Source organism: Manis pentadactyla, chromosome 8, assembly GCF_030020395.1.
Source record: "Manis pentadactyla isolate mManPen7 chromosome 8, mManPen7.hap1, whole genome shotgun sequence".
Lineage (NCBI taxonomy): Eukaryota > Metazoa > Chordata > Mammalia > Pholidota > Manidae > Manis > Manis pentadactyla.
Genome location: NC_080026.1, coordinates 5,261,201 through 5,282,133, shown reverse-complemented (window position 1 = coordinate 5,282,133; position 20,933 = coordinate 5,261,201).

Here is a 20,933-nt window from a genome sequence, read left to right as displayed (position 1 = left end):
ATTGCTCCCATACCCCTTGGCAATGAGCTGTTATTGACCGAGTCACTACGTAAAGAGCTCTGCCCAAGGCTTTGGGTGGCGGCAGAGACGGGTGGATTACAGCCCTGCAGACCGCTGGATGCACACCTGAGTGTTTGACCTGCTGATGTGAGAATAAAGCCACATATAAATCCTTTTGCCCCAAGAACATTCCGTTGTCATTTTCCTGGTCTCATTGAATCCAAAGTGAACTTGCCCCGGGCTGAAACCCGTAGGCAAGATGAGGGGTCATATTTTCCTGTAACTTTATCTGCCTGGGAAGTTTTGATTGGATGCCAGACATGACATATTTACCTTGTTGGGTGCTGGACAGTTTGAACTCCTATCCTTGAACATTGTTTTGGGTTGTGAGATAAATAATTTATTATTTAGGAACAGTTTGATCCTTTTGGATTTGAAAATATTTTAGGCAGGACTGGAAATGCACTCAGTATAAGGTTAATTATTTCACACTCCTGAGGCAAGATCCTTCTATGTACTCCCTCTAATGTCATATGAACCATGGGATTTTCTAGTCTGGCTAATGGGAACAGGCGATATTTCCAGCCCTGTGTGAGTTCTGGGAACTGTTACCTTTCATTCTGTAGGTGGATCTTCCCTGGCCAAGCACAGTTCCCCTGTATGCATGTGCCAATCAGGACTGTGGATACTCAAGAGGGGCCCTTTGCAATCTCCAGGGTTCTCTCTCCTCCCTGGTACTGTGTTGCATAAACCAGCTAATTTCCCCAGGCTCTCAACCCAAGGAGTCTGCGTGCCCTAGCTGGGCCCCTCTTGATGTGGTCTGGAGCTGTTTCTGGTCAGTAAGCTGGGGCCACCGTGAAGCTCTTCTCATCTGCTGACCACTCCTCAGGGACCCCTGTCCTTTATTGCTTGATGTACAGTCTTGAAAACTGCTGTTTCATGTATTTTGTTATTTGGCTGCTTCAGGCAAGAGGGCTAATTTGGTCCTTGTCACTCCTTGGCTGGAGGCAGGAATTTCTTGTCCCATTTTACAGGTCGTGGGTTTGAGACTCAAAGATTGTAGGTGACTTGCTCAAGCTGGTAGATGTTGGAACCAAGAGTCAAGCTCCATGCTTTTTTCCAGTATATCATGCCATGCTATCTTGGACTAATTACTTAAATTATTTAAACCCCAGCATTTTGCCTTGCAAAAATGGGTCCATGATGAACTGTGCATGTATAGCACCCAGCCTGATTCCTAGCAGTCGCTGCTCACTTTACAGTAGCTCCTTTCTGCCTCTTAGCTGAATGTTCAGTTCATGAATGAGTTCAGCTCATAGGCAGGATGAGGTGCAGCACCCTAGGTGGCATCTGGGTGAAGTGGGCTTGAGGGAACCTGCTTTCCCTCTACCCCAGCACCCAGAACCTCGGAAGTGAGATGTCTGAAAGTCACCGCTGCAGGTTCTCCCATTCTACCCTCAACACACATGCATCGCTAGTGAAACTCGATCTTGACAGCAAACTAAGATGAGTGTTGCCTGCTGGTTTTCATGAGGCCCAGCAGAGAGGTGACACTGGTGTCCATGGTGCCATGAAGGCTTTGTTCAGAGGCTGCACCCTGTTAGTGCTCCTACAGATGAGTCGTATTGACCAGGATGTGGCAAAACTCCCAGCACTCAAACGAGGGCTGGGAACTCAGGGTCCTGGGAGGCTCTGGGATTTAGGGTTAGAGACTCATGTGTGAACCCAGCTGGGGCAGTTGCTTGCTGTGTGATCCTGGGCAGTTCACCTCCCTTCTCTGAGTATCATTTCCTTCATCTGTGAAATGTGGATATTAACACTCAATTTGTAAGATTTTTAGGAGGCTTTGAGATAAGGCATGGAAAGCAAGGAGCACATAGTAGATGCTCAATCAATGATAATTAAACTAGAAAATTAAGCTGTACCTAATCAGCATGTTTCCACAGGAGGTTTGGCCATCAGGAAAATAAGATTTCAGAGCTGTTGCAACAGCATATAAAAGCTATTGGTTTTAGGCCCCTCAGGACCTCACATAAAATTCAGCCTTCAACCTGGGTAGGCCCTGCCCTCTATCCTGCCAGGTCAGGGTTGTGTGGGAGAGGACCTGGGGAACAGCTTACGCAGGCTGTGCAGCTGGTGGCTGGCCACACTAGGACAGGAACCTGCCCCGGCCTGGCTCCAGGCTCCTGTCTCCTGTTTCAGAGGAAGGTGGGCTTGCACACTGTGTGCCCCGTGGGGTGCGCAGGTTTCTGCAGGCAGCAGAGCATCCTCTTGGTGTGACAGGGAAGCTGGGGAGGTAAGGAGCCAACCAGGAAGCGTGTGAGATGCTGCCAGGCAGGTCTGCTACCTGGAGGGGGTACCTGAGAACTCAAACTGGTCTTGACTGCAGATAAGCGATTTCAAAGCCACAGCTGGGGCTGGGCCTGTGGTGGGGAGGCAGGTGGCACTCCCAGGTGTGGAGCCACTGTCCTTGGGGCCAGACCGGAGGACAGCTGATTGGGATCTTGAGAGCTGGCACCGAGTTGGTCAATGAATCTGGGGAGAACTGACAGATTTCCATTAGAGAGACTTCCAGCATGATTGTTCATTTATGTCTCTTTCAATTTTCCCTGCATAGCGATTTATTGTTTTCTGTGTAGAAGACTTGCCCACTTTCGTTAGATTTAATCAGAGGTAATTCATATTTATTGTTTGTTATTCTAAGTGGGTATATATATCTGTTCTCAAATTTCATTTTGTAACTTTTTGTTGCTGGAAAATAGAAATAGAAATTATAGTTTTATTTCTTCCTTTCCAATTATTAAACCTTTTATTACTTTTTGCCCCTCTTAGGCATTGGCTAGTATCTCCAAGAAAATGTGAAGTAGAAGTGGTAATCAGCGGGCATCCTTTCTTGTTCTGATTTTTAGAAGGTAAGTTTTCAATATATATATATATGTTAATGCGTGATATTTGCTGCAGGGATAATGTTTGGTAAAAGCTACTTACTATATTATGGAAGTTGCCTTCTATTCTAGTTTGTTAAAGTCTTTTTTCCTGAATGGATGTTGAATTTTGTCAAATGCTTTTATCTGCATCTATTAAGAGGCTCATATGATTTTGCTTTTTTTCTGATACTGTGTTGAATTACATTGGTTGAATCTTAACTGTAAGTCAATCTTGCTTTCCTAGAATATTCTCAATTTGTTTTTTTAATATATCAATTTAACTTGCTAATATTTTGTTCATGACTTCTGCAAACATGTTCATGAGGGATATTTTTGCATTTATTTTCTTTTCTTGTAAAACCGTTGGTAGCAAGGTTAAAACGAGTTGGGAAATGTTCTATTCTTTTCCACTATCTGGAAGAGTTTGTGTAAGATTTTTGTCATTTCTTCTTAAATACTTAGTAGAATTTATTGGTAAAGGCATTTGGACCTGGAGATGTCTTTACAGGAAGAATTTTAATGATTCAATTTTTAGGGAGATATCTACCAATTTAGAATTTTTGTGTGTGTCAGTTTTGGTAAGTTGTATTTGTCCATTCATTTAAATTTTCCTATGCATTGCCATAAAGTTTTTATAAAAGTCTTTTTGTATCTTTTAAATTTCTAGAGTGACTCCCACTTTTGTTTCTGATATAGTTAATTGTGCCCTCTCTATTTCTTGACTGCTTTTGGATTTTGAAAAACAATATTTGATGTTGATTTTCTGTATTATGTGTGTGTTTTTGTTTTAATTTCTGTTATTAACATTATTGTTTCTACCGTTATTTTACTTCTTATTTTTGAGAAGTGATATAGGTAATTATTTTTAGCCTCTCTTCTCCTAATATGCAAATTTATGCCTATATAATTCTCGCTAATTTTGAATCTAATTGTATCCCACAAAATCTGATACGTCATAAGTTTCCACTGTGATATTTTTTGACCCATGGGTTTATTATTCAAAAGTGTTTTGCTTAATTTCCAAACATCTGGGGACTTTCTGTTTATCTTTATGATTGATTTCTGCTTGAGAATGCTGAGAGAACATACTTTGAATGATTCTAAGGCTTGAGGCTTGCTTGCTGGCCCCACATGTGACCAATTTTGATAACTATTTCATGGGCACTTGGAGAAAATGTGCATTCTGAAGATGGACACTGTTTTCTATCTTCGTCAATTAGGTAAAGTTTGCTAATGGTGTTTTTCAGATCAACTATATTCTTAAGTTTCTCTCTGCTTGTCCTGTCAGTTGTTCAGGTCTGCTACTGTGATTGTAGATTTGCCTATTTCTCCTTTTAGTTTCATGTGTTTTTGCTTTATTTAATTTAATATTATGCAGTTAGGTGTATACATGTTTAGCAGTGCTATATCAATTTAATGGATCCACCCTCTGTCACGTGAAAATGTTTCTGTATATGCCTAGTACTGTTAGTTTTCAAAGATTTTGACTTAAAGGTCTACTTGGTCTGATACTGCTATTTTCTCATCAGCTTTCTTTTGGCCATTTTTCTCATGTATCTCCTTTCTATTCTTTTACCCTCAGTGTTTGTACGTCCTTATATTTAAGGTGTGTCTTATAAACAACTTCTTTTTATGAAGTCTTAATTTTTTGAGTGTTAAGTCCACTTACATGTAATTCAATTGCTGCTATGTTTTGGGTTTAAATTGATCATGTTTTTTTTTCTCTTTCCCACCTATGCCATGTTCTTTCTTTATTTTTTACTTTCTTACATTCTTTTGGAGTAATCAGGTATATTTTTACTATTTAATTTTTTAACCTATTTGTTAACATGTTATATACATTATATACATATACATTTAGCTATTTTTTTGAGGAGACAGCAGGCATCTTTGACTAATTACAGTCTAATTTAAATTAGTACTTTTACTATGTTCCAAGAATGCTTGGACCTTAGGACACCTAACGTGGTTATTCATCCCAACTTCTGTGGTATATTTTCATATATACAAATTCTACATATATTTGAAACCGCACATAGTGGTGGTATTATTCTTGTTTGTAAAAGTCGGTATTCATTTAGGTTTCCCTGTATTTTTAACTTTCCCATTCCTCTTCATTTCTGTCTTCATTTCCATACTTTTGCCCAAAGAACGAATGTTCATGTTTCTTTTAGAATTGATTTCCTGGTGATGAATTCTCTATTTTTTAAAAAAATATTTTGCTTCGCCTTTGTTTCCAAGGATGTATTTTCCAGAATATAGAGTAGTGGGGGCAGCTGTTATGCTGCACTGTCAGCCTGCTGCTCCATTTCTTTCTGGCTCCCATTGCTTCTGAGAGGGATATGCTGTCAGTCTTGTTTTGCTCTGTTAAAGGTACTCTTTCTTTTGTAGCTGTGTAAACAATTTATTTTTTCTTTTCTTATTTAGCAATTTTATACTGATATGCCTTACCTGAGGATTGCTTTCTTACAGGCTGTAACTCCTTTGAATCTGTGGTTTGCTATCTTTCATCACTTTTTGGAAAATCGCCTGCCATTCTCTTTTCAAATTTTGGGTTTTGCTCCATTTTCTGTCTCCTTCACTTTGGGACTACAGTTGCATGTACACAGCCCATCACCATGTCCCTGTGTCTCTTATACTTTTTCTCTTGTCCATATTTGTGCTTCAGTCTAGATGTGTCCTTCAGACTCATCTTCTAGTGTGTGAATTCTTTCTTCATTGTGTTTAAACTGCTACTTACTGAGTCATTTCTTTATTCTGTTTTTAACTGAGTTTCCTTTGATGTTTTTGCTGATGTTCCCTGTCATTTAGTTCTTGGACATATTAGTCTCACCTGTTTTATACCCCTTCTGACGACTCACTATTTGGATCCTTGTGATCTTTTTCTAGGGCCTCTTTCCTCTTTCTGCGTAAGCCAGCCCTTGCCCTTTTGCACAGCTCTTCTTTCTCACTGAGGTCCAGAATTGTGTGTGATGAAGTCATAGATGCAGTTTGAGGCCCAGGATGAGGCTGTACCCTCCAGGGAGGACTTGTTTATTTCTGGCAGGCCTTTAGCATAGAGACAGATCCCCTCAGCCTGAAGTGATGTGAGCTGGGTCTCAGTGTTCTGAGGTGTCTTTCTCTAGCCCACACGCCCCTTGGGGAGACACGGCCACACGCCTGTGGTGCTCAGCAGCTCCCCTCCCCTCCAGGGGCCCTGGACTCTTCCCCCCCTATAGTCCTGGGAGATCGCCCAGAGCTTCTCAGCAGTGCCTTCCAGGTGGCTGTTTGACTTGGGAGTGGACAGTTACCCTCATCCTCCAAGACCGAGGCAGATGGAGGAACTGCGTCCAGTCTACTGCCAGCAGGGAGGAGGCTGTGGAAATCTCGGGCACTGACCCGTGTGATGGCCCTTCTGTGTCTGCCCTGTGGTTTCTCTCGGGCTGTGCCTTCCAGGCAGAAAAGGCACCGAAACCACAAGGCACCACTCCTCACTGCTGCCTTAACAGGCTGCTGCTGTGGAGATCAATCCTGTCTGCAGGAGCTGTGGGCTCAGGCAGGCGTGAAGCCCAAACGTGGGGAGGGCAGCCATTCGTCAGTGGGCAGCCGAGGGGTGTCCTGAGAGACCTGGCTGTGGGCTGAGAACACGAAAGGGCTGCTGCAGCCTGAACCCTGCCCCCTGCTCCCCGAGTCAGGGGAGGGAGGACTGTCTACAGTAGTTCTTTTGTTTGTATTTATTTTTCCCTAGATAGAAACTAAGCTGAGGTTTAAGTCACTTTGGGAAGCCAACAGCTGCACTGTTGCTTTTTTTTATAAAGAGCATAAATTCTTCTCTTTTGAGAGTAAAGTTTAATATTTTACTCAAGAAGCTACTTCTATGGCTCCAGAAAAGCAATTTGCCTCAGAGTACAGGCTGCTTGGTTAGATCTCCTGGTATGTGCTGAGCCTCGAATGCCATGCACAGGCAGAGGGGTGACATGGGGGGGACACGCAGGCCAGGCTCAGAGCTCACCCGTGGAGGCAGGCGGGGCCATGGGCTCCTTGCACCCCACCTTCTGCCAAGTTCTAGGGCCAACACCATGCTCACAGCCGGGCCACCTGTTCACAGGAGATAAAGGCAAAATAAGGGCACATCTAGAAAATGTTGTGGCAGCTCTTCGGAGTAATTTTACCTGTTAGCTCTATTAATAAAGATTTCAGGGTTTGTATTTTGTGTGTTATTGAAAACATTTTCACTTTTCTAGTATTTAATTTTTATTATATTTGTCGAAGTGATCGGTCTGCCGCATACTAGAGATGAGTGAAACTGGTCCTCCGCTGCACCGTGTGAGGGACCCTGCCGTGGGCTTGCCGTGGGGCCGGCGCTCACTCAGGCAGTGACGTGTGGTTACTGAGCGTCAGGCTGTGGTGGGCAGCTGCCGAGAGGCAGGTGACACACGGGCCCCTCCTCAAGGGGGCGCTGTTTGCTCCTGAGGAGGACGTACTTTGGGTTGTATGTGAGGTGGCCCTGCTGGCGGGACACCTGTGCCCAGACTGGGGAACAGAGGGGACGGTGCGGCCCGAGGGCAGGGGCGGGGTGGGTATCATTGTGGATGCTGGGGTGGACTGGTACTTCCATAGACCCAGGAAGCCTGGAGAAATGGGGGGGAACGCCCTGTAAGTGAAATCTGGGGGATGTGAGGGAGCTCAGTACATCTCCCATCTCATTTCAAGCTCTGAATCAGGTCAGGGAAAGGTGAGGGGGGAGATGGCAGAGGCGGCACCCAACGATAACAGTTTCTAACACCAGGCCCCGGTGTCACATGGCCCGGCTCAGTGCCCGTGAGGGTCCCGAGCCAAGCAGGCCACCCCACCTCCTTGGGGCCAGCCCAGCAAGGGGAGTGGCAGGAGGCAGCCAGCCCTCCCCTCCCAGCCGCGTGGTGGGGTGGCCCCGGCCTCGCCTCAGGACAGGGAGCTGGGAGTGGGCCTCCCCTAGGACACAGCTGGAGACATCACAAGGTGAACCCTAGCAGGAGCCAAGGAGTGTGTGAGCTCCCTGCTCCAAAGACATCGGCGAAGGGGGGCACCCCTGCAGAAGTGATGGGGAAGCAGCATGGAGCACTCCAGACGCCGTGGCGGCACCGCAGTCCCCGCGAGGCTGCCAGACCCCGCTCCCCCCGGCACCACGCACTCACACACGGGCGGCAGGGGCCACGGCATCCTGAGACTGTCAGCCTGCAGGTCAGGGATGTGCTGCGCTCCCAGCCTGAAGGGGGGCGCTGGCCCTTGCAGCGTGTGCTTAATTGGCCATGCGGCCCTTCTGAGAACCTCCCCTTGGCTCAGCCCGGTTCTTGCAGGCCCTCCTGGCCCCCTACTTGCAGACGGTGCCTTCACCCAGGCCTGTCCGAATTTCTCTCCCTGATGTCTGAGGCTGGGACCTGGGGTGGGGTGGGTGGGGTGGTGCAGGGCTGGGGGGCTGCGCTTGGTGGTTCTGGCTGCAGAGTCCCCATGGCAGGAGGAGAAAGCCCCTCGTCCCAGTCACCCTGCCTCCCTCCCTCTGCAGATCCCGTTATTAAGCCTACTAAGCTGAGCCTTCGGTTTTCTTGTATTTCCTTATATTTATCCTGCCTTTTCTTGGAGGTTTCCTTAACTTTATTTTCTAATCTTTCCAGAATTTTTAAACATTTCATCTGTTCACGGTTTTAACTTCCATGAACGTTTTTGTGTTCTCAGGCCCCTCCTGGTCACCGCCCCTCGTTCCCTCAGAGGTGACCTCTACCCCTGTCGTGGGAGCAGCATGTCCTCTTCTGGGTCTGGCGTCTTTCACTCCACATTTTGTTTACTCTGTGTTATTTGTGTAGTTGTACTTCCCTAACATCTGTTCTTTTGTGTCAGTTCATTGCTACCTTTCATTCATCTGTCCTGCTCTTGGGGGATGTTGGCTCACTGTCTTAGTTCTTACTAGTAGGTCTGTGACGCGCATTCAGGGCACATCCCTAGGGACATCAGTTTGCAGGGCGTGACGGTCCCAGGACAGGAGCGCTGACCCCTGGGGGCTGTCCGTGTGGGCTCACCCTGCAGCCTTCGCTCTGAGATGGGCTGGCTTCGCTGGGACCGCAGGTCAGGACCTGCCTCTCCGGAAGGCTGCACACCCCACCAGGCCCTCCTCTGTGAATGCCTGTTAGCAGCTTGAAATGCACGTCAGGACGTGTGTGAGGTTGGCTCACACCCTCCGCTTTGCTCTCGCCACTGAACAACGTGCTGCCTGAAGTCACAGGGTCTCTGAGGCCTGCGTGGGTGCAAACGTGCTGGGTCAGGCAGGTTTGGCCCTGGGGTCAGGGGGCCGTGGCTATGCCCTCTCCTTATCTTTCACAGGCTCCGGGTGGCTCGGGGTGAAGGCAGCTCTTGGTGCTCAAAAGCACAAGCTGGGAGCTGGCTGGGGCCTCAGAACACCAGGCAGCACAGGGGACAGACATCACAGGGTGTGGAAGGAGTCGGGTATTCTGGAAGCCACCACGGGGTGTCCACAGATGGATGGCATCGCTGCCATCACCATCCTTGGCACTGGCGTCATCCCCAGTGCCCCCTCAGTGTCAGCACCTCTCCTGTCTGCCCCCTCTGCTCCTGGGGCTTGCACACAGAAGTGGGGCTGCCTAAGGCTGGGGGAGGGCGGTCCTGAGCCGCTGGCACAGGTCTACATGGGGGGTCCTGGGCAGCCCCGGGCAGAGTCCCCCGAGGATGAGCCAGGGGCAGGTAGGTGTCATGTTGCCAAGGTCCTGCTTCGAGTCCGTCTCCCCTCTGGGGATCTTTGGGGGGCGTAAGGAGGCCCTGGGGCTCATCTTCCCTGTGACTGGAAAAGTCCACTGCAGGCCGAACAATAACCTAGCAGCCTGGGCCCTGGGCCTCGACCGTTGAAGTGAATGTTTATAGAAGGTTCCCTTTCCTTCCCAGCCTGTGTCACAACAAAATCACCCCTGATGCCTGTCTCCACGGCTCTCCCAGCCCTCCTGGAAATATTCCCCAGCCGCAGCATAGGTTGGCCAGGCATGGGCGGGAGGGGGCAGTGTGGCAGGCCCAGGGCCTCCCAGGCACTGCGGGCCCGGCAGGGTGGCCGTGCTGTGTGCCGGGGCTGCTCCTGCTCAGGCAGGGAGAGGGGGCGCTTGGAGTGGGGCTCAGGGCAGGCCTCCCATAGGGAGAGTCACAGGGGCTGCGGCGTGGGCGCAGGGAGCACCGAGTGGCACGCTGCTTTTCCAGCAGTCGGCACCCTGCCCGTGCCCACCAGGACATGCCCGGCACACCCGCGCCCCTCTGGGAGCGGGCCCTGCCGGTTCCCGGGCAGCTGCAACAAGCCGCTACAGACTTGCTGGCTGAAAATAGCAGCCTCTTCTCTCACAGCTCCCCGTGTCCAAAGTCTGAGATCAGTGTCACTGGGCCCAAATCAAGGTCCCCACAGGGCCCTGCTCCCCCTGGAGTCTCCAGGGCAGAATTTGTTCTTCTCTTCCCACTTCTGTGGCTGCAGGCACCCCTGAGCCTGTGCCTGCCTCGCCCCACTCTGCCCCCCTCCTAACGGTACTTAGGTTGCTGTGCACCAGCTGGGAAATCCAGGATCCTCTCCAGCCCCAAATCCTTAACTCAATCACCGCTGCAAAGTCCTTTGTGCCGTATAGGGTGTATTGTCCAGAGAGAGTGTATGTATATGTGCTTATTGGCATATATGCTGATCTCCACAGCTCTCCCAATCCTCCTGGAAATATTCTACCTATACCTATAGTCTATCCTCTGCCTACCTACCTACTGTCTACCTCTCTATCCACCATCTGGATTCATTTAGAGGAACAGGCCCACCCACTGGTGGGAGCCGGCAGATCTGGGGTCTGCGGGAGGGCCGGAGCTGGAGGCCCAGGGAAGAGCCGGTGCTCAAGCTTGAATCTGCAGGCTGCCCACTGGCAGAATCCCCTCCGTCTGGGGAGCCTCTGGCTTTGCGCTTAAGGCCTTCACATCGGTGAGTCCGCTCACATCATGAAGAGTAATCTGCTTTAGCCAAAGTCTAAATGTTAATCTCATCTAAAAACAGTTCCACAGAAATACCTAGAATAGTGTTTGACCATCTACCTATCTGGGTACTGTGGTCCAGTCAAGTTTGCACATAAAATAAACTGTCACAGAGGGTAACTAATACTCACGAATTCCAGAGTTCAGGACGCAGACGTCTTTGGGGGCCACTGCTGAGCTGCCCCAGCCCCGATGACAGTCCCAGCCTGGGTCGGGCGTCACATCCGGCCCACGCCCCCCACTTAGACGGTCAGGTCCCTGCAAGGACAGAGCTCAGGGAGGCTGCACGTTGTGGCACGCAAGCGTGGACTTTGAGCCGGGTGGCCTGGTCTAAATCCCAGTGTGGCCTTGGGCGGGTCACCTGGTCCCTGTGAGCCTCGGTTTCCTCATCTGGCAAGCATGGATAATCACCACCACAGTCATGTAGGAATGAATGGAGTGAGGCAGGGTCCCCTCCTCCTGCCGGGACTCCTCCCATCAGGCCCTGCTGAACGCCTGGCGATTGATTGCTGCCCACCTGGCTGGCTGGCCATTTTATTCTGGGTGGCTGAGCTGACCTGAGGGTTTTTATTATTTCCCTTTTACTTAGCCAGAGAGGCAGTAAATTTATTTAAGGCGGTGATCTTGCTCTTTTCCTCTTGTTCACATAAATTATGACCCAACAGGTCGTGCACAAATAGTTTGGTTTGATATCTCCCATTAATCTTTGCTGTATTTTGTAAGCCAACTTCAGTGCAGGGAACTGGGTTTTAATTAAATCTTGAAATTTCCAGTATTTCACAGCTCACTCTCGCATTGGACTATAAAAGGAGTCCATATAATTTCATGGGAAGCAATTCCCTTTCCTACAAATATGCAAAGTAGAACTTGCTTCCTTTGAATCATGTTCTAGAATGCCTGATTTCCCTTGCAGTGCCTGCTGGAACCACCCTGCACTTCCTGAAATGAGTAGGGCACGTCTCAAGGACTCCAGGAAGAGGGGGAGAAGTCACAGCCGGTGATCGAGGAGGAGACTGGGGTCTGCTCAGGGTCTAGGGGCCCTTCCAACACGGTGGGCCACCGCACTGCCCCTGCAGAAGCTCAAGCATACAGGCGTCTGAGGGCAAAGTTTAGGCATCCACATGTGCCCATTTCTCCATCATTCCTCAGATGGTGCACAGCACTGGTTGTGCCAAGGCCCTGTGGTGGCACTGGAGGTACTAAGGCCAGTCATACAAGGTCATCCTCAGTACCCTGAGGGGCACGTTGAGGGGGGTCGTAGAGAGAAGCCCCTGACCTCCCAAGCTCCCAAGTAGCATTTGGCATCCAGAGGGTGGCTCCGTCTAAGTCAGAGAGAACAGCCCACAGGATATGGCATGGTGTGTGAACTGCTCCTGAGTCATGATTCTGCTCTGTGGTAGGAAAAAATGCCATTGACTGTTCATCCCTGGGGTCCCTCTCCCCTGAGCCCTGTGGTCCATGCAAACCCCAGCCAGGGCTCTGGGGGACACAGCCATCCCCACCCTGGGCTTGTTGAGCTGCAGAGCTCCCATCATGGACCCTGAGACGCAGCATAGTGTGCTGGTTACAAGCGGGGACTTGGGGCCAGACAGCCCGATTCTGACAATTACTTTCTGTGTGATCTTGCACCAGGGCCTTAACTTCTCTGAGCCTCTTGTTTTTACCCCAGGAGGAGCAGCTCCCTATGGTAGAGGCAGCCTGCTACCCAAACATCCTGTCTGCTCTCCCTGACTTTCCTGGCCCTTTGTGGTCAGGCTGACACAGGCCATTAGTTCTGGCTGACGGGCTGTGGAAGTGAGTGCTGTGTATCAGTCTGTGCATTAAACCTGTGAGAGCATCTAAAAGCCAGTGTACACACCCCTGCTGTTGTCTTCTGAGGCAACAAGGGGCTGTGTGTTCCAGACGATTCAGCTGCTAGAAGGTCGCACCTCCTACCCTGGGTCTCGGAGGCGGAGCAGAGCACAGCCTGCTGCCGTCAAACAGCTTCTGCAGACACAGAGCGCAGATGGAAAGTGGACTGCGTGTTATTAAACCCCTGGAACTGGGAGCTAGCTGTCACCACAGCACAACCCAGCCTGTCCTGACCACGCTGTCATGCTGCTACCTGAGCACAGGGCAGGGCACGTAGTGAGTGCTTTGGAGGGTCTGTTAAATGAATATGGGAGACCTTGCCCACTGCAAGTATTGGCAGACTAAGATCTGTGGTTAGCAGATTCCTCAAGGTGCTTCTTATGTTGCCTTAACATGTCCTAGAAACATTCTACACGTTAAAAGCCACAGACCTTTTTTGTAGCTCTCTACAAGCAGTGCTGGGGGATATGGCCATCGAGAGTGTGGCCCACTCCAAGCAAGCTGGCAGAGCCTGGAAGCAGGCATGGGTAGTCCTGTACCAGGTGCCTGCAACCAAGACCAGGCCCTGAAACCAGCTCAGAGCTGCCTGCGACGACCTTCCTGGTACAGGGATGTTTTCTAACAAGTATTCATTGAGCACCTACCGTATGCTAGCCCTGCACTGAGCAACAGGGTCCCAAACGTTGTGAGCTTAGTTCTGCCTGTTGGGAGTGTTCGGTCAGGAAACAGGAAGGCATGAAACAGGCCTGCGTCCTGCTCTTCCTACCTCCGCCATCTCTGTGCATGTCTCCCAGGCACGCAGTGACCAGGCCAGAGGTTCATGCCCTGCTTTCACATGCATATGTGGTGGGCATGGAGAAGACCACCCAGAACGCTTCAGGAAAGGAGTGTGCATGGTGACTGGGCAGCATCCTGCTGTGCACCCACAGGCCCTCCTTTGTGGCCTGGAGAGATGGCAGTGCAAAGGCCCACCTGTCTAGCTCATGGGAGACAATCCAGAGGGGTGACAGGTGCCCCGGAGGAGCCTGCTGGTTGGCCGAGGTCATGCTGGGCCTGCCTCCTGCCCTTCTCACAGGTCCTGGATGCCTCGTGAACACCCCGCACCAAGACTTCATAGCATCTGCCTCCATTTAACCCAGCATGCACGGCGTCCTGCAGAGATCAAGGCCCTGATCCTGGTCGCTCATCAGTCTCTCCCTCATACCTCTCCTCTCCCTGGCCGCCGTCCGTCTTCCTAGATCTCGGCTTCTGCGGCACCCGCCCAGCTTCCCGACTAGGTCTTCTGCAGTCTGACATCTGCTCTGAGTGAGAGTCCTCTGACCTGTCACTCCCTAGATTAAAATTGCCCTGAAAAGCTGAGCTCCTCATCCTGGGATGTGGGGTCCACCCAGTCTTGGTCCCTGCCTATGTCTGCAGCCCCGTCTTCTCTGAGCCACACTGGGCCTTGGCCTTAGGGAATGTAGGTATAGGGTCTGTGTCACTGCAGAGCTTGCCGGTCCTGGGCCACCTGCTCCTGTCTGGACCATGAGGCATCTAGTAGGCTGTGGAATCTCCAGAATTTCTGTCGTGGTGGGCTGGAGGCTGGGTGGCCCTCTGAAAGTTGCATTTGGATAGCGTGTTTGGATTTGGATAACCTTTGCTTAGACGGAATGATCATTTAGGGTGGTGCAGGGGCTGGTGGAGAGCTGGGGTTTGAAGTGTCATCAAGGGCCCCTTGGGACTGCTGTTAATGCCCGTGTCTGGCAGCAAGAAGCACACAGCCACGCGCATGTCCGAGAGTGACTGGAGGGACAGCAGGCATGTGGTGACCAGCCTGTACATGGATGCAAGAACAGACATGCATTGTCATGTGTTTGGAGTTGAGGGCAGAACTTCATACAAGGACATTGTTAAAGGACCAGCGTGTCCTAGGGGAGGGGCTGGGGACCACCGGTTTAGGTTGGGTGTGAGGTGCCCGGGTGCCCGGGGTTTACTGGCAGCAGTTGGGTCTGTCTGGGAGCCCCAGTGTGTAGCCCAGCCCAAGGACTTGGCCACGGACCCCTGCGACTCTCCTGGGCTGGCCTCCTTATTCTGTGGACAGAATAAGGGGTCTTTCTATTCGGAGCGCGTAGAGGTGTGTGTGCTCAGTACCGAGCAGTGCCTTCAAGCACAGAGGCCCACGTTCTGCTGCTTCGTGCTCCCTGGAGGATGTGCTCCACCACCTGTTACCCTTGCAGGTGGAAGAATGAGGAATTTTGCCCATGAGCGGGGCTGGGAACTAGTGCTTCCCACATCTAGTGGGTCCAGGAAGGTGATGCTGTCCCTGTTCAGCAGGCCCGATGCTGGGGTGACGGAAGTGGGGCCGCACAGCCACTGGGGAGCAGGGCCAGAATGTGGTCCCTGCGCATGTGTGCTGTCCTGCTGGGCTCTGTGTAGCCCCCCTGGGTGGGGCTGGGCAGCCAGGAAGGTTCTGTGAGGGTGCGAGGCAGGGGGACTGACCCTCCCGGGCCCGTGCACGTGGGCATCCTGCCTGGAGCCTGTTCTCACCCACTTGCCTGATGAGCAAGCTGGGGTCACCCAGTTAACTAGGGGGTCGTGGGGATTTGAGCCCAGGCTGTCTGCTCTGAAGGCCAAGGTGGAAATCACATTGCCCTTAGGCAGCTGAAATGACCTCATTTCTGCCGGAACATGTGTAGAAATGAGGCTGTTAGCTTTCCCACTGTCTCACAAAGAGTGTGAGCTTTGTTACCAGTGTGGTTTATTATGCAAAGCAGGATTTTCTTTTTCATTTTCAGCCAGAATTACATGTTTTTATTTCTTCTTGATTATCTTCGGCATCTCCAGGACCCCTGTCAATTAACAGTGCTGGGAGCCCCACCTTTATAAAAATTGCACGTAATCATAGCCTCCGTGGCCACGAGGGAGACTCTGAGAGGGGTGGATGCCTCTCCAGGTTCCAGGTAACTGGAAATCCAGTCTTCTCCATGAAGGGAAAAAGACCCAGAATTATGATGGTCTAGGAGTAAACATGATTAAAAAGTCTTCCCTCATAAAGAATTAATATTTAATCCTCATTCTCCTTCCCAGGGCTTAGGTGTGGAAACTCTTTCCTAGTCTTAGGCTGAATGTCAAAATTTACATTTAAATGGGCCTGTTTTGCACAGAGTTGGTAGCTACCAGAACTCTGATTAGAGTTAATTTATATGGTTTTAAATGTGCTGGTTTGATTAGAGTTCAGTCTTGAAATGCGTTGTTGGGGCCGGTTTTCAAAGCTCCCTAAGGGGGACGCTGAGAGGGGCCACTGCCCCAGGGGCAGCCTCACGCGACGTGCACACCCTTGGTGTTGGGCCTTGTGGGCCCTTCCCTCCAGGGGGGCCTGCACACAGCACGGTGCTCCTGCCTTTCCCTGAAAACCCAGCCGGCACTGGGGAGGCGGCAGGGCGCAGGGAGCCCCAGCAGTGCCTCAGAGCAGGACTGGTTTGCCCGCATCCGACGTTACAGGGCGTGTGGACAGGTGCACGGACGCAGCTTAGCTGACCAGAGGCCTAGAAAATGCTGAAATCTCTTTTTAAAGGGAGTGGCCTCTTCAAGGCCCGGATGACAAGCAGCGTGGTTTTCACGGTTGAGACACTGGATTAGGGTGAGGAAAAGGCAGTCATTTGGGGTCCTCACCCCATGCGTGGTTCACTAGGCACATCTGTGCGGGTCTGTGCGACGGCGCGGGGGCTGGCGTCAGGAGCCCCAGAGGGAAGCGCCTGTGGCCCCAGTGACCGTGCCCCGCCACCGTGGGACATCGGGCGATATCAACAGCCTCAGCACAGTCCAGGTGATGACCCCTCCTCTGCAACAGGGAAGATGAGGGTCTGGAGGCCACCTAGGCTGCCCCAGGGACACCAGTCGGATCCTGGTCAGAGCCAGGTTGGAACTGAGGCTGTCGGGTAACCCGACCTCCTGGTGCAGAGCCACTGTGTGAAATTCCTGCTCACCCTGTGGCGTCTCCACAGCTTGGACACAGGTGTCTATCAGGTGGAGAGAGTGAGGGTCCATGGATCCCTCATTCCCACAACCCCCACCTTACATCTCTGTTGCATGGAGACCAAACCAAGCAAAGGAGGGGCCCAGCCAGAAGTCGTGTTCTCAGAGACCTGCCCACCTGCGTGGGTCCCATCCTCTCCTCACCCTCCCACCTGCCCACTGGGTGGGGTGTGGGCATTGCCGCCAGGCAGTCTCATGAGCCAGACCCCCCCCCCCCAGGATGGAGACCAGTGCCTGCACATCGTAAGCCCTGTGTTGGCTTCTGCATCCACAGCTCCGCAGGGCCCCGAGGCACCGGCACGGCAGTCCGGGACTGGGTGGAGCCTGGCATGCATGTGGTCCTTCCTCCTGCCCACCTGCCGTGGCTCAGCACTGGCCTCCCCCCACCGTCAGCCACGCCCGCACTGCCCTGTGCCCAGGGAGCCTGTGGCCGCGCAGGCGAGCTCCTCTGGCATCTAGCTGTCTCCCCAGCTGCAGCCTCCGCACTGCTGATGTGCGGCGACTGTTCATCATGTCCTGGGCAGCTGCCCGGCTGCTCCAGGCTGTGAGGGGTCCGCCGAATACATGGGCAGGTTTCGGCTCTTTCCCGTCTCTGTCTCCCCTGCTAGCCCGTGACATCTTGAATACGGGGTTTGTGCCCATGCTTCTTGCCCCGTGACATGAGCAAGGCAGGCAGACAGAAAGTGTTGGACAAGTGAACGAGGGATAAAAGAATAAGTGAATGAGTCACCTTGAACCAGCCATCTGTATTTAGCTTCAGTCAGGGGGTTACCCATTTCACAGATAAGGAAGTGGAGGCACAGGGAGGCTGCGCTCTTCTCTGAGGCCCCACAGCTATCACACATGCCTGAAGGCTGGGAGAGCCTGCTCCATCCTCGAGGAGGAACGTCTGGGGTCGTGGTCACACTAGCCTAGCGTTGCCACCCGCGTGTCCCAGTACTGTGTGCTTTAGCAACGCCCCAGGTGTTTCTGATGCAGCCGATGGGAGGCCCACGGGCTTTGCGCGCAGGGGCTGGTGGAGATTTCCTGGGATGGGGTCGAAGGACAGGGTGTTTTATCATCTCCATCCATGCTGCCACGGTTTGGCTTAGAAAATGATCTCTTCCCATCAGCTAGTCCCACAGCAGGCTGGTACAAAGCCTCTCTGGGCACGTAGAGATGTTCCATCACTGGTCTTAGAAGGGAGGATGGTTGAGGGTGATGAGGGCAAGCGTGGGAAGTGGAAAGAAGATTTGCTGAAAAACAGTGCCCTTTGTGGCACAAAACTTGTGGGCCCTCTTCCTGAGCCACTCAGCCTCCCCTGTGGGTGCATCCCGCCTCCTGCCTTTCATCTCGAGCTGTCCAAACCCTCCTTTGCTGCCCAGGTCCTTGCTTCTTGTATGGGACACCGGCTTCCCTTCGTGTTCCACCTGCCTGCCCTTTGGCCACGCCCGGCATGACCCCTTGGCCAGAGCTTTCTTTGGAAACTTTCAAGGAACAGCACTTGGACTTGACTCCTGGTGGCTCGGCACCCTGTGCTGCTTCTAAGGACTGTGTCTTCCTGGACCTTCCCAGCCCGCTGAGGCTGGCTAAGCTGGTCATGATGGGCAGTGAGGGTGCTCAGATCATACTGATTGGCTCCAAGCTGCTTTTCTGCTAACAGATATCTGCAGGAGGTCAGAGGCTGCAAAGGGTGTTACCTTCCTCTGCCCTAAACATAGTGCCATGTGTTCTTGAGTCACTCACGTGTGAAGGTTAGTGTGTGTGTGATTGCCTGATGGAGGGACAGTCACGGGGAAATGAAAGATTTGAACTGATAGCTGTTGGGCAATTAAGTCATAAAATGCATTCCAAAATTGAAAAATCTGTGCATATAAGTTACTCCTGCTGTCTCAGGAATGTTCCAGTTAATGAGATCATAATCTGAAGTCATAATCCTTCCTGAATCACTCCACAGATTTTCTGCCATGAAGGCATGATTCCTGCTCACAGATTTATGGCCACATCACCCCAGGCAAGGCTAGTGTAGAATGCTAATTACCCAAAACACCTCACACCCTCATCAGGTGCTTTCTTAAAATTGCTACATTTTTGCTGTGACATATTTAGTTAATCCCATCAGTTTTCCACTTCCATTTTCTAGTGTGTATCAAGTTATTTCTACCTTCTCCACAACTAACTGTACTTGATGAAAATTTTCTGGACACCTTAGAAATTTGAGGGGTAAAGAACTAATTTCCCTAAGTTGCCCTAATGGGAAAATGTTATTATAAACTTTGAGTATTAACTTTTAACACTATTTATGCGGATTATAATACAATTTTTAAAAATCCATGAAAAAAAACGTGGGATTTATGGATGTTTTATTGCTTGAATTCTCCATGATTGAAGATATATTCATTTGCCTTTTTCACTGCTAGTTTTACTCAAGTTTGTTCTTAATTTAGTTTTTTCAAAGTTATACATTCCATAATTTACTGAGTTAAGAAAAACAGAAGCCCACTTTGTACCCATCCCAGTCTCAGACTTCTGCTCTTGAGGGACAATCACTTCATTTCTTTAATTTTTGTGGTTTCTGATTTCATATATAAACTGCATACACTGGTCTTTCTAGATATTTAAAAACATGTAGGTATTGAGGTGAAATTCACATAACATAAAATCAACCACTTAAAGTGAACAATTCAGTGGCATTTAGTATATATACGGTGTTGGGCAAACACCACATTCATCTAGTTCCAAAACGTTCCCATCCTCCAAAGTGAAATTGCCTACCCATTATGCCTTTACTCCCCAGTCCCCTTTCCTCAGTCCCTGGCAATCACCAATCTGCATCCTGTGTTACAAATTTGTCTGTTCTGGATATTTAATTTAAATAGAATGATATCATATGTGTCAGGCTTTTCGTGTCTAGCTTCTTTCACTTAGTAAAAGGTTTTACAGGTTCATCCACATAGCATGTATCAGTACCTCATGGCTATGGCCAGATAGTATTCCTTTGTATGGATATACCACAGTGTGTTTACCCATTTACCCACTGATGGCATTTGGGCTGTTCCCACCTTTTGGCTGCTGTGAATAGTCCTGCTGTGAACGTAGGTGCATTGTACTTGTTTGAGTAACTTTTGTCACTTCTTTGGGTATATACTTAAAAGTGGACTTGCTGCCTTATAAGACAAATCTGTGTTTAACTTTTTGAAGAGCCTCAAAATTGTTTTCCACAGATGTTGTGGCATTCCCACCCCCAATGTGTGAGGGTCCCAATTTCTCTACATTCTTGACAACACCTCTTACCTTGTCTTGCTGATGATAGCCATCCTGAAGGGTGTGAAATGGAATCTCACTGTGGTTTTCATTTGCATTTCCCTAACTCCTAATGGTGTTGAGCATCTTCTAATGTGATTGTTGGCCATTTGTACATCTTCTCTGGAGAAATGTCCACTTCAATTGTTTGCCCATTTTTACATTGGGCTACATTTTTCTTACTGATTTTTATGAATTCTTTATCAGTCTAGATATAAGTCCCTTATCCAATACACAATTTGCTCTTTCCATTCTATTTTTGAGAATGAAGATAAAAAGTAAAAAAAAAAAAAAAAAAAAAAGTCATTCTATTTTCTTGATGGTGTCATCTATTTTAAAATTTTCGATCGCTTATGTATTTAGTGTGGTATCTGAGAAAAAATTATTCATGCTTTCCTTTTGCTGGTGCATGTTCTTGGAGAAGCAGATAGGGAGGAAACAAGAAGCACACTGATGCACACTGCAGACTTTTGCTGAATCCCTGTGTTCAGGACACAGCCTCCGTCTCAGCAGCCCGCCCCTTGGACCCGCTCCGGCTCCCCGTTTCAGTAGTGATCTGCTCAGCGCAGCTGTGGTGGGGAGGGGCAGCCTCTGGCTGTCCTGGCTCCGGGAAGGGATCTGTTTGTTCCTTGGACATGCACACAGGCTTTTAAATCTTTTGGCCCTTTTTAGCTTCACCCTGCAAGCTCCACTCAGGTGTCTGTGGCTCCCCTATCTCAGCCTTTACTGCATTTCTGCCGTCCAGCCTGCCTTGCTTCCTGTTGTCTCCAAGCAACTGCGGGGACCCAGGTTCAGCTCCTCTGGTCCACTTAAGTCAGTTACTGCCCCTTCAGTGGCCCTCAATTTGGC